The sequence below is a fragment of the Oncorhynchus masou genome, chromosome 9, assembly GCF_036934945.1.
Source record: "Oncorhynchus masou masou isolate Uvic2021 chromosome 9, UVic_Omas_1.1, whole genome shotgun sequence".
NCBI lineage: Eukaryota > Metazoa > Chordata > Actinopteri > Salmoniformes > Salmonidae > Oncorhynchus > Oncorhynchus masou.
In genome coordinates this window covers 37,503,895-37,517,740 of record NC_088220.1, presented here as the reverse complement: position 1 = coordinate 37,517,740, position 13,846 = coordinate 37,503,895, and the positions used below count along the sequence as shown (strand labels likewise).

General features: G+C 43.6%; 1 protein-coding gene across 2 annotated transcripts in view; it reads left to right on the top strand.

The window, feature by feature from the left end:
- The window catches only part of LOC135545973 (leucine-rich repeat and immunoglobulin-like domain-containing nogo receptor-interacting protein 2), a 410,569-nt gene that overhangs the window by 324,440 nt on the left and 72,283 nt on the right, over nucleotides 1-13,846 (top strand). The window contains exon 1 of one of the 2 annotated variants that reach the window (XM_064973994.1): nucleotides 581-668. The exons of the other annotated variant lie outside the window; for it this stretch is intronic. The gene's annotated coding sequence lies outside the window, so the exon portion shown is untranslated. Of the gene's footprint in view, nucleotides 1-580; nucleotides 669-13,846 lie in introns of those variants that run through there. 2 annotated transcript variants of the gene reach the window in all.

The following is a 13,846-nucleotide window of genomic DNA, read 5'->3' as shown; positions in this document are numbered from 1 at the left end:
TTTACATTTTCTATGAAGGTATCTTTACTTTTACTCAAGTATGACAACTGAGTACTTCTTCTACTGAGTACACTTGCCTGTTTTCCAGGCTCTGAAACCTTGGAGTGTTTGTTCTGGGAATTGGGAAGCAATTTAGTTGTAAGAGTATCATTCAAGAGGTACCAACGTTTAGCGGTTGATTATAAAGGAGGAATAATATTTAGGGTTGACTTGCCAACTCCTGATGTCCTCTAGAATTAAATTCAAATCTATGTGACCATGTTGGCCTAGAGAAGAAAACATGCATTAAAACAACCACCACTCTGTAATTACAATGGTTAACCTGCCCAGAGCAATACAATTGCATACTGATGTTCTGTTGCTTGACTTTGTACCTGTGATCTCATGTGTTCTCTGCCTGTTGACATCCCTTATGGTGTGTTTTCATTGAGTTTTCAATCAAGTTAATTAACTAATAGGGCAATGGGTGCTTGTTGACTTCTGGACAAATTCAACTAAAACACATTCATTCACTTTTGGTTATGTTTTGTGTGTCTAAGGGTTGAACTGTAACATTTCACAAATTCAAGTTGTGTATATGTGCATCCTTTCATTACTAATGATATTTTTGCTTCTCTCTTTCTTTCCCATTGCTTCTATGATGATGAACTGTCCTGTTCACAATGTAGGTGAGTATTTCTTTGTAATATATGCCGCGCCTTGCCTTAATAACTTGGATTCAGCCTCCAGTCATACAACTTTACGAAGAAAGTACTATGAGAGAGCAAATCGTTGGTGTATGAAGTATCCAAGTATCCTCTCATCATGTCAGTCTTTTATTTTTGTGTCATTAGTAACACCATTAGCTTCGGTCAATATATGTTCCTCTTTAATGAGCGTATGCATTGAATTGTAGTATTGTTTAGTCACCATGGAAGTTGTCATTTGGCATTTCAGTCTCTTCATGATGTCCTTCATGTTTCTTTCTTGGGTCTGATTGGCAAGCTAGATAGAACAACTTGGGGTGTTGGTTGTCACGGAAACCATCATTTTCAACAGACGTCTGACATATTTGATGTTTAGGTCCCGAGCAACTCTAAAATGATCTGTCTAGGAGATTAGTAAATAATTGATGATGATGATTTGGGGGTAAGTAGAAAGGGTAAAAAATAGGACCTGGAATTTAACAAACAATTGAGTTTCATGTAGAGAGAGGAAGAATAATGAGATTCGGAAAATAAAGAAAAATAAACGAAGAGAGAGAGAAATGCAGAGATGAACAATTATTAGTGTCCAGATTAAAAGTGAGTACAGTCCACGCCCAAAGCATTGGCGTTTCTTAGAACACTACCAGATGAATTTGGTTTCTTGTCCTGTAGTACTTAGGCTGAAGGATTTTCTTGCCGTACAGAAGGATTTACTTGCCGTACCTAGAGTTTCGGCTGGTGTACCTGCAATGGTGTCTCCCTGTATAGTCCTAATCTTTGAAGTTGACCCATACTGCTAGAGGCTAGATCAAACCAAGCTGATGCTCAGAATCTCACAGAGTCCCTGTAAGCCCTGCAGGCCCTACCCGTTGACTGTGGTTGACTGTCAAAGGTGCCCAAATCCTTTAGATGTTGGTGCAGAGACTCTAGACTTGGAGAGACTCTGGAACTAGCGGAGGAGGCAGCAGCAAGTCTCTCGCTGAGAGCCTATCTCACCTCCTCAGGGGAACAGCGATGTCCCCGTTTCTCTACCTAGCGTCGCTCTGGCCATAGATACTTCCCCCTTCTATGGCAGACCTGCTCCTTGAAAGACTTTCTGAGATTCAGAGAAGAGGCCTCGGCTATCACTCCTTCAGTGTCTTGTGTGTTACAGTTGTGACGGGATAGTTTTTACCCTTAGGGGTTTAGGGCGCTGTGCAAGGCAGAAGGATGGCTTTCATGATAACCCAGATATCATGACACAATGCCTATATGAAGTCCCAAATCAACCCATAGCCCCTAACCGCCTAGGCTTTTGTACAGTGCCATAATATGGACGCAGGCCTATTCAATCATCTCAGACCTACCAAAGTGCCTAAGGGTCAGGGGCCAGGTATTGATTTGGGACTTCGGATAGTCATTGTGTCATGATTGTTAAATGGATATCTGGTTTATATTGATAGTCATCCTTCTGCCTTGAACAGCGGGCTAAACCCCTGAGGGTAAACACTCCAGGTCCCATCCCATTCCATCACAACTGGACACTGAAGGAGTGATAGCCGAGGCCTCCTCTCAGAAAGTATTTTGGGAGCAGGTCTGCCAGGGTTACTTTCTCCAATACTCAGTTGCCAAGACGCAAGACCGCCATACTACCCATAAAGGGTTGCACAGTAAAGTTATCGACTGCAGTATTATTTTCCTAATCGAACCTGACAGCTCTTCAAGCTTGTCCTCTTTACCCTTCCACTGCACCAGGCATCTACCCTAACATCAATCGACCCTAACAACAATCTACCCTAACCTCAATCTACCCTAACATCCACGCTCTGTGTTGGTATACTGCTCAAAACTACAGAGGGACAGGTCTGTGTCTGTGTACATCAGAGCAATGCCAGGGGACCCTTGTGAAGGTTTTAAATGCTATACGCGAATGGCAGTCAATTCATCCACGACATGGAGAGAGACACAGATTATGCTCAGCGGGAAAACAGTGAGAACTCAAAGTTGTCCAGTTCCTAATTATGTTTGAGAGATTCAGATCAATGGAATATTTATTTGTATGTGTTGTGAAGCCTGGAACTTTTTTTTGGGGGGGGGGGGGACCAATCTGTGTCGGCTTTCGATGGGCCAGATCAAAATGGGGGCCTGTGGAGGAGGCTCTCTCTCGACGCTGCATTAATGTTTCATCAGCACAGGCTTCATGGGGGAAAGACGCTTCCTGGGGGCTGGGATGGAAGGATGTAAGTAGGAAGAGAGACGAGGATGACCCGGTGAGACAGGAGATGGACCCCTAACAGAGATATACAAAGAAGCATACAGAGAGAGAGAGTGAGAGGCGTAGACAGAAGAGAGGGGGAGGAAAGACACTAAGATGTGGATGAGCAGTGCAGTAGAGAGAAAGATGGACGGTGAAAGAGAGACCAATGAAAAGAGAACAAACATACATTCGCTGAAGAGAGAGAGAGAGCAACAACAGTAAAGGGGTAGAGACAGACTGAAAAAAAAAAACATCTTAATGTTCCGAGAGCCTTTACTATTGATCATGTAGTATCGGCATCAGCCAACCCAGGAATAATAATCCGACAGTGGAACGGTTAAATGCCAAAGTGATTCAATGTGGGTTGGCGGATGCAGTATTTCCTTCCCACACACAAAGCAAATGAACACAGGAAGCAGAATATTGAGGCTTGAGACAGAAGCCTGTGGTTTTTCTCTGCTGAGAGAGGAAGTCTGAGGTACTCTAGTAGCAACTCACCACTTCCAGGGGGAGGAAATTGAAACGGTGAAATAAGGAGTAGCCTGGGAGAAGATGGACCAGCTCTAACCGAGACAAAATTGTCTAGGTGATGAGATGGGGAGAAGTATAGGCTCGGACACCGCACATGAAGGAATTTCGCCATGGGCCAATTGCTGAGGCACGGTGTATCTTTTATTCTTCATTCCAATCTCACTTTAGTGTCACAAGGCTTATGAATATATGTTGTTGTTGTTTTTTCCTCCCTCTCTACATTTGTAGTGCTGATGCACATTGGGTTTGTGAGTGGTGGACTTTAATACACTTAAGAATGAAATGTACATGCTCTTGTCTGGCTCCTTCTGTTTTTAGGAGAGGTTACTCCGGTGATTGTAACAACGAACCAACAAGAAGGCACACTGCATTACAATGGCGGTGTCCAGTGAAAACACACAGATGCATAGCCACATTGCGGGCATGCTACAGTATGCTACAGCACCATGTTATCTTTCAGTGGTTCCTTCATTATACTGCTCCCTTGTGGCATATCCTCCACATTTGTCTTGTCACACTGCATAACAATCATCGAACGCATGGTTCTGCTCCTCCAAAGCTGTGCATGGTGCAGGGCTACTTTTGCGACATCGATATCACCAATTTCATGCCGAGTTGTATTACACAGGAGTTTTATGTACAAACTGGATAACGGACAACAATGTACAGACACTACCCAGGGATACGTCATATTAGTCTTTTGATCTTTTTTTGGAGAGATGCACCCTGGGACATGAGTTGACACAATGTGACCGTTATTGACTGTGGTGCAAAGAATCCATTACTGAATGCAGACACACTGCTAATATAATATTTCACCCAGAGAAAAACATGATTAGTCATTTCAGCCTCAACGGGAAGTCTGTTTTCAGACTTGTCGTATGAAAGGGTTTTCCTCTTGTGCATGTCTAGGTACACTGTAAAGTCAAGCATTCTGACCAGATATGCAATATGCAGTATTTTTTCTCTTCGTTAAGTAAACAAAGATGTGTTCCTCTTGAAAAACCAAACGGGTTATGATCCCCAGTCTGATTCTCCCACACATACTTTCCATTGGCCACCTTTACTAACCAGCATCACTCGTGACTCTGCCAAACAGGGGTGAAAGGGAACAAAATACAGCTCAGAAAGCTCAGCTAATGGATGAGCAGTGTTGAAGATAAGACTTGACAGTTTGCAGCAGGTGTTAGACACCAGCTCTGTCATCATTACACCATCTATCTCTGGGCCCCGAGCTCCTAGCTCTATGTTTTCGCTGTATCTCTCTCTTTTGTTTGTATTTTAATAAGTTGTGTCAACCAGTAGGGGGTGTTTTGCTCTTTATATCTCGACTAGTACTTCAAAAGACCACGGACTTAGGTGGGTACACCCATTTGATTTTGAGTAACTTGTGTTCAGTGTTTTGATCTGGCCTGGATGGAAGCTTGCTTGACCTGAGAGGGTTGTGTAGCAGAGAGCAGACATTAGAGAGCATACACTGTAAAAGAGGTCCAACGTCATAATTTCCTCGAACAAACTCTTTACTATAGGACCATTTCTCTGACTTTTTCCTTCTCTTCCACAGTACCACAGTGAATTCGGAAAGTATTCAGACCCCTTTACATTTTCCACATTATGTTACGTTATAGATTTATAAAAAAAAATTAATTAAATGTTTTTTTTTCCCCCTCATAAATATACACACACAATTCCCCATAATGACAAAGCAAAACAACAGTAAAAACATTTTTATTTTTTTTTACAAATTTGTTAAAAATAAAAAACTTAAATACCTTACTTACATAAGCATCCAAACCCTTTACTCAGTACTCTGCTGAAGCACATTTGGCAGCAATTATAACCTTGTGTCTTCTTGGGCATACACTACACTACAAGCTTGGCACACCTGTATTTGGGGAGTTTTTCACATTCTTCTCTGCAGATCCTCTCAAGCTCTGTCAGGTTGGATGAAGGCTCTTCTCCCCCAATTGCTCAGTTTGGCCGGGCGGCCAGCTCTAGGGGGAGTCTTGATGGTTCCAAACTTTTTCCATTTAGGAACGATGGAGGCCACTGTGTTCTTGGGGACCTTCAATGCTGCATCATTTTTTTGGTCCCCTTCTCCAGTTCTGTGCCTCTACGGACAATTCCTTTGACCTTATGGCTTGTTTTTTGCTCTGACATGCACTGTCAGCTGTGGGACCTTATATATAGACAGGTATGTTCCTTTCCAAATCACATCTAATTAATTTAATTTAACACCGGTGGACTCCAAATATGTTTTGTATAACATCTCAATGGAAATTGTTTTGAGCTCAATTTCGAGTCGCATAACAAAGGGTTCTGAATAATAATATACTGTAAGTAAGGTATTTTTTTTATTTATTTTTTTTACCTGTTTTCACTTTGTCATTATGGGGTATTATGTGTAGATGAACGAGGATTTTATTTGTATTTAACACATTTTACGATAAGGCTATAACGTAACACAATGTGGAAAAAGTCAAGGGGTCTGAACATTTTTACAATGCACTGTATATACAGTTTACTAACAGTATATACAGTTTACTAAGAATTTATAAAAAGATTGTCTCAGAAGGTATGGTCCCAGGTGAACCTTTGCTGCTTCCACTGCTGATTCCGTTTGTAGGTGTTCTCTCTCTTTTTTATCGTCCTTATGAAATTAAAAAGTGATGCTGCCACTTTAATGCCAAGAAAACGTGAGGAGAGGGGGATGATATCACACTGGCGTAGGATTGGGAGGCAATCATGTGATCATGATGGATGCCCTGCTCCTGTGAATTGCCACTTGCGTTATGAGTCACTTGAAATAGCCTACAGTGCCCCTTGACTGATTTCAGGGGCTTATCCTCCCTCTCCCTACTCTGTTCCAACTCAACACACATTCTCTCTCTCACACACATGCCAGATGGACACACACACACACTCACACACAGGTGCACACACATTACCACACTGTAGGTCGAACACGTTATTACACTATTCCTTATTTTTCACGCTAAGACACAGATTGATTGGTATCAGGGTGGGGAGAAGCATTGCTCCCATCAAATCGCCTCTCACTAGCAATCTCAACTCTTACTTAATTATTTTTGGGGGTGGGCTTGAGGACTGCCTTAATTTGCCACCGTGTAGTGTGCAATTAATCAACGGACTGCTAACTGACAGGCCTAATGGACACGTTAAGCTCCTCTGTGATTGTCTGCTGGTGGTTGCTTCTTCACCGGAGCTGGATCTAGACAAGCATATACTTGCCGCACATACCAGGACTCTTCCATTGAACTGAATCGGAATGGAGCGGAGTGTTGATTGAATACATCCATTTACTCTGAAGTAACAGTGGCTACAGCATCAATCGTTGGTTGAATGATACTGAGGTCTTTATTATACTGGTATGTTTGTTAAATTGACTACTCGCCCCGGGGCTTTGACTGAGAGGTGATATAAAAGTTTTATGTCAACGTTAAAGTGCTGAAAGTTTTAAAGACAAAGTCATAGGGGCTTTTAAGATTTCCGAACACGGCACTCTCAAGACGAGATTGAGGGAAAAATCAGGATATATGATAAACAAAGTAGCAGCAGCATATATGGTGTGTGTGTGTGTGTAAAGTCAGTATAAATGTGGGTTAATGTTATGTGTGAACAAATTAAGTGTGTGTGTTAGAGTGTCAGTGTGCATGAGTGTGTAGAGTCCTGTGAGTGTGTATAGAGACATAATAAAAAATAACATACAAGGGTCAATTCATACTGTGTAGCCATTTTGTTAGCTATTCAGCATGGCTTGGGGATAGAAGCTGTTTAGGAGCCTGTTGGTGTCAGACATGCACCGGTACCGTTTGCTGTGCGGAAGCAGAGAGAACAGTGACTGGAGTGGCTGGAGTCTTTAACGATTTTCTAGGCCTTCCTTCCCCGCCTGATACAGAGGTCCTGGATAGCAGGGAGTTTGGCCTCAGTGATGTACTGGGCTGTCTGCACCACCCTCTGTAGCGCCATGCGATGGAGGGCGGTGCTGTTGCCATACCAAGCAGTGATGCAGCCAGTCTAGATGCTCTCAATGGTGGAGCTGTAGAAGTTGTTGAGGATTTAAGGGCCCATGCCAAACCTTTTCAAAATTCAGAGGGGGAAGAGGTGCTTTCGCACCTCTTTCACGACCGTGCATGTGTGTGTGGACCATTTTAAGTCCAGGGTTTTGCCACCGAGGAAGTGGAAGCTCTCGACACACTCCACTGCAGCCCCAGCCCTGTGATGAGGGTCAGCGTGGCGGAGGTGATGTTGCCTATCTTCACTACCTGGGATCAGCCATCAGGAAGTCCAGGATCCAGTTGCAGAAGGAGGTGTTCAGTCCCAGGGTCCTAAGCTTGGAGGGGACAATGGTGTTAAATGCTGAGCTGTAGTCAATGAACAGCAGTCTCACATAGGTATTCCTCTTACCTCGGTGGGTGAGGGCAGTGTGGAGTGCAATTGTGATTGTGTCGTCTATGGATCTGTCAGGGCGGTATGCAAATTGGAGTGGGTCATCTAGGGTGTCTGAGATGATGGAGTTGATGTGTGCCATAACCAGCCTTTCAAAGCACTTCATGATTATATATGTTAGTGCTACAGGGCGGTAGTCATTGTGACATGAAGCCTTAGAGTTCCTGGGAACAGGAATGATGGTGGTTAGTTTAAGACGTGGGGATTACATACTGATCGTGATATGTCTAACAGCTGTTCTGCGCATGATCTGAGAACGCGCCCTGGAATACCTTCCGGCCCCTCGGCTTTGTGAGTGTTGACCTGATTACTAAAGACCTGACTCACGTTGGTCTCGGAGAGCGAGATCAATCAGTCCTCTGGGTCAGTGGGTCCCTCAAGGCACGGCACTGTGTTGTTGGCGTTGAAGCGTGCATAAAATGCTTTGAGTTCATTTGGTAGAGATGCATTGTTGGGGAGATCACGACTGGGTCTTCCTTTTTGGGGAAGCAGTGAACCTTCACTGTTGGAACAACATTTACACATTTTCACCAGAAAACGTAACTTAAAAGGAAGTTCTAACTTCACCTGAGGCCTGACCTCAACAAATGTTGAATTGTGTGACACTTCCTTTAGGGTCGCATACACACTCAGGTTGTACAACTATAATGCATTTGACAGTGCATTTGTGACAGATATTTAGAGTTTGTCAGCACAAAGATATGTGTGGCGCCTAGTAAAGGAGGAAGGTCACGTTTGATAAGTAGTAGTTAGTAGTTACATTTGTCTGAATATCTGCTTGTGCGCCTCTTCAGATATTTCAGATACAGATACTTCAGATATTTCCTTTTGGTATCACTGTTTGATGAATTAGAAACTAATTTGTTTCTGTTTGGTTCGCTATACATTGACAATGACCTGTAGCACATGTGGGCATGATGCGTGAGCCTGACGAAAGCGCACAGGGAAGGGAACAGTGATGGACACAGACAGGGCTGCCAAAATGACAGGGTACCACAGGTACCACAGGGCGGGGAAAGAAGGGAGGGCAAATGCTCAGAAAATGCCTCTGATCCAGCTGCTTCCTGACAAGAGAGTCCCAGAATGCACTCAGCTTGCTATGGAAACGCAGCACATGAGACTTATTACTGCGCCACAGAGTGACAGGAAGGCAGAAACAAACGTCCCTCCATTCTCCAGCTCCCCATATATCACTCTTTCCAGAGTCGCCCGGTCTGGGCAATATGGAAGTGTGGGTGAACTCTGACCACTTTGTGCTTTACCCCTGACTGTGAATAAATGGCTCCTAAAGGAGGTTAGGCCTCTGGGCTAATGTGCTGGGCAGGGATACCAGCTTCTTGGCTGCACATCCCTCTATATTCTGAACCTTGATGGTGACATTAAGACAGCCTAGGTTTCATAAGTCAATTCATTTTGTAATTTGTATACATTATATATTCTGTTGTGTTTGCAAGCGTTTCTTTGGAGTAAAGCAGTTTAACTTTCTTGAATTAAGAGGAAACATCATGTCACAGGGGACAATGTTAATTTATTAAATATGTCTTGCAGACTACACCCACAGCAGAGCACGAGTAGACATACTTTAGCTACGAAGGATACTTGAAAAGGCCTAGCTTGATTCAAAGGGTCATTTTAGTTAGATTACACATCAGTTTGTGCCTGGTAATGTGATAGGTAGCTTGAGATGAAACTCGGAGGGAATGATACCATGTCAAGCTCCATTCTGGATTGCAAACTGTGTCAGCATTGGAGAAAATCCAAATCATGCCTGTATCCACCCACACAACATTTGTTGTCCATACAAAGCCTAAAGGCACTGGGAACTTGGGAAATGTAATGCTTCTTCCATGTGTTTAAACCTAGCATTGCTACAATAATGCACACAGCATATTGAACATGAAATGATTCCGCTTGAGACTTCCATCCTCTTCCATTTCTCCATTTATTTTCTGCCCCTGTGTTTTATTGTCACTTTGGATACCGGACAAAATTGATGTGGTCGAGATGCATTCATATTTCTATACATTTTCCCGGGAGAAAGATACATCGTGCCAATATGTTTGTGCTAGTACAAGCATTTTGCAGGTCCAGTGCATTTGTCAAGCTTGGGTGACAACGTAGCCGAGTAGTCCTTATGGATTACCGGAGTAAAGGCAGAATGTGGACTGTGCTGTAGCCGTCTACCTGAGCTACTCTTTTAAATGGAGATGCCACTCACACATTATGAAATAGTGCATCAGACCACTACGCTAATCTGCAGCTACATAACGTAGTATACATATATTATATATCTCGCAACCTGCTTTAACCCACGAGGGGAGGCTTGTAATGGAAAGGTGAATAACGATATGTCAGTACAGTGCCTTAGTCTTACTTTATGTGAGGCAAATATGGATCTCTCTCACTCTCTCCCTTTCATTTGCTCCCTCTATGCAAGTCCCACTGAAAGTGCAGCTAGCTAGCTAGCAAACGTTGGTTTTAACTGTGGGACATAATTAAACATTGGGAATAAAACAGGATGCGAGGCTAGGAATGACAAGAGGGTGGGAGATGGGTGCATCTTTACGCCCCTACCTCTCTTATCCTGGAGGTCTCCAAGTGTCTCGCACTCCAGTGGTGTCCCCACCACCCAATGTGTTTGTTATCCTTCAGCCTGATGCTCCAACGGTCAGGCTGCCCATCCAGCAGTTGATTGGGGGCCCATGATGGAGCTCCGTGCTGTGGCTGTCAGGCCGAGAAGCTAGGCTGGGGAGAGTTAATTAAATCTGGGCTAATTTAACCAGCGGAGTTCACAAGGCGGGCGATGGCCATCCATCCTCCATCCCGGTCAGGGACCACATAGCATCCTGTCAAACAGGAAAGCAGAAGTGATGTGGCACCTGAGAGCAGAGCAGGGCAGGCGGGAAGTCAGGCAGGCGAGGAACAGCATTTAATTGTACATGGGAGATCTGTAGGACAAGGGAAATATCCTAAAGCTGAGGACAAAGCTGCAAATTCCAAAGACTACTAATCATATAAATGCCACAGTATGTTTCTGTTGTACCTGCACATAGCATGTTTTTGTTGATGTCTTTTAGTTTTTTCAGTTAGTCTTTTATACCCAACCGATGTTTGTTCCAATTGGCTTGATCCATATTGCTTATCCTTTGTATTTCCACCAAAGACTGGTACAAATGTAGGCAATTGGTATCTTTGTGGTATGTCACGCATGACTACGTAGAATAATACCACCATGATCACATACAATCATTTTACCGTGTTAACTCGAACAATGAACACTGATCATCAACTGACTTACTATCTTATAACAGTAGTTATAAGTGCAGTCCCCCCCCCCCAAAAAAAAAATTTGAATAGTCGTCCATTGATGATTGGAAAGTGTAGGTCAGTTCATTAATATTGTCGTTCATATACTGGACATATAGTACATCATTTTTATTCTCTGTTTAAAGCAAGTATGAAACTAACATGCTTTGAGCTCTAGCTATGGCAGGGAGGCTTTTTGATTTTGAAGGGATATTCTTGTTTCTTTTCTCCATGAAATACTCAGATCAGTCGTGGGTGGGTGGGTACATATACTGAACCAAAAACATGCAACAATTTCAAAACTTTTACTGAGTGACAGCTCATAAATCAATTAGGACCTAATCTATGGATTTCACATGACTGGGAATACAGATATGCATCTGTTTGTCACGGATAACTTTAAAAAAAAGGTAGGGGATTGGATCTGAAAACGAGTAGGTACCGGGCGTGAACACAATTTGCCTCATGCAGAGCGACACATCTCTATCACGGAGAGTTGATCAGGCTGTTGATTGTGGCCTGTGAAATATTGTCCCACTCCTCTTCAATGGCTTTCTAACAAATAATTAAAGAGCAGCGGTAAAATAACAATAACAAGGCTATAAAGGGGGTACTGATAAAGGGTCAATGTGCAACCTCACTGGTTAGTCGAGGTAATTGAGGTAATATGTACATGTATGAAGTTATTTAAGTGACTATGCAGAATAATAACAGAGAGTAGCAGAAGGGGGGGGGGCAATGCAAATGGTCTGGGTATAAATTTGATTAGATGTTCAGAAGTCTTATGGCTTGGGGGTAGAAGCTATTTAGAAGCCTCGTTGACCTAGACTTTACGCTCCGGTACAGCTTGTCATGCGGTAGCAGAGAGAACAGTCTATGACTCGGGTGGCTGGAGTCTTTGACAATTTTTAGGGCCTTCCACTGACACCCTCTGGTATAGAGGTCCTGGATGGCAGGAAGCTTTTTGCCAGTGATGTACTACCATCTGTAGTGCCTTGCTGTCGGAGGCCGAGCAGTTGCCATACCAGGCAGTGATGCAACCCGTCAAGATGCTCTCGATGGTGCAGCTGTAGAACCTTTTGAGGATATGAAGACCCATGCAAAATCTTTTCAGTATCCTGAGGGGGAATAGGTTTTGTTGTACCATCTTCACGACTGTCTTTGTGTGCTTGGACCATGTTAGTTTGTTGGTGATGTGGACGCCAAGGAGCTTGAAGCTCTCAACATGCTCCACTACAGCCCAGTCAATGCGGATGGGGACGTGCTCAGTCCTCTTTTTCCTGTAGTCCACAATCATCTCCTTTGTCTTGATCAAGTAGAGGGAAAGGTTGTTGTCCTTGTACCACATGGTCAGGTCTCTGACCTCCTCCCTATAGTCTTGTTGTTGTTGGTGATCAGGCCTACCACTGTAGTGTCATCGGCAAACTTAATGATGGTGTTGGAGTTGTGCCTGGCCGTGCAGTCATGAGTGAACAGCGAGCACAGGACGGGACTGAGCATGCACCCCTGAGGGACCCCCATGTTGGGGATCAGCGTGTCGGATGTTTTGTTACCTACCCTTATCACCTTGGTATGGCCTGTCAGGAAGTCCAGGATCTAGTTGCAGATGAAGGTTTTTTAGTCCCAGGGTCCTGAGCTTAGTGATGAGCTTTGAGGGCACTATTGTGTTGAGCACTGAGCTGTAGTCAATGAATAACATTGTCTGGTGAATATGCAGGTCATGGAAGAACTGGGACATTTTCAGTTTCCAGGAATTGTGTACAGACCCTTGAGACATGGGGACATTCAATATCATGCTAAAACATGAGGTGATAGTGGCGGATGAATGACACAACAATGGGCCTTAGGATCTCGTCACGGAATCTCTGTGCATTCAAACTGCCATCGATAAATGCAATTGCGTTCATTGTCCTTAGCTTATGCCCGCCCATACCATAATGCCACCACCACCATGGGGCACTCTGTTCACAACTTTGAAATCATAAAAACCACTCACTCACACGACGCCATACACGTGATCCGCAGGTTGTGAGGCTGGTTGGATGAACTGCCAGATTCTCTAAAACGACATTGGAGGCAGCTTATAGTTGAGAAATTAACATTAAATTCTCTGGCAACAGCTCTGGTGGACATTCCTGCAGTCAGCATGCCAAGTGCACGCCCCTCAACTTGAGACGTCTATGGCATTGTGTTGTGTAACAAAACTGCAGATTTTAGAGTGGACTTTTACTGTCCCCAGCACAAGGTGCACCTGTGTAATGATCGTGCTGTTTAATCAGCTTCTTGATATGCCAGACCTGTCAGGTGGATTGATTATTTTGGCAAAGGAGAAATGCTCACTATCAGGGATGTATACAAATTTGTTCACAAAATTTGAGCGAAATAAGCTTTTTGTGCATATGGAACATTTCTGGGATCTTTTATTTCAGCTCATGAAACATGGGACCAACACTTTACATGTTGCCTTTATCTTTTTGTTCAGTGTATGTCAGTGTTTCCATAACTTCATTTATGGATCAAAGAGCACTGCACATTCTTCCCTGGTATACAGCTGATGGCATTTCACAGCGCTCGGACACAATGACATCATAATTGGTTGCCCATTTGTACTTTTATA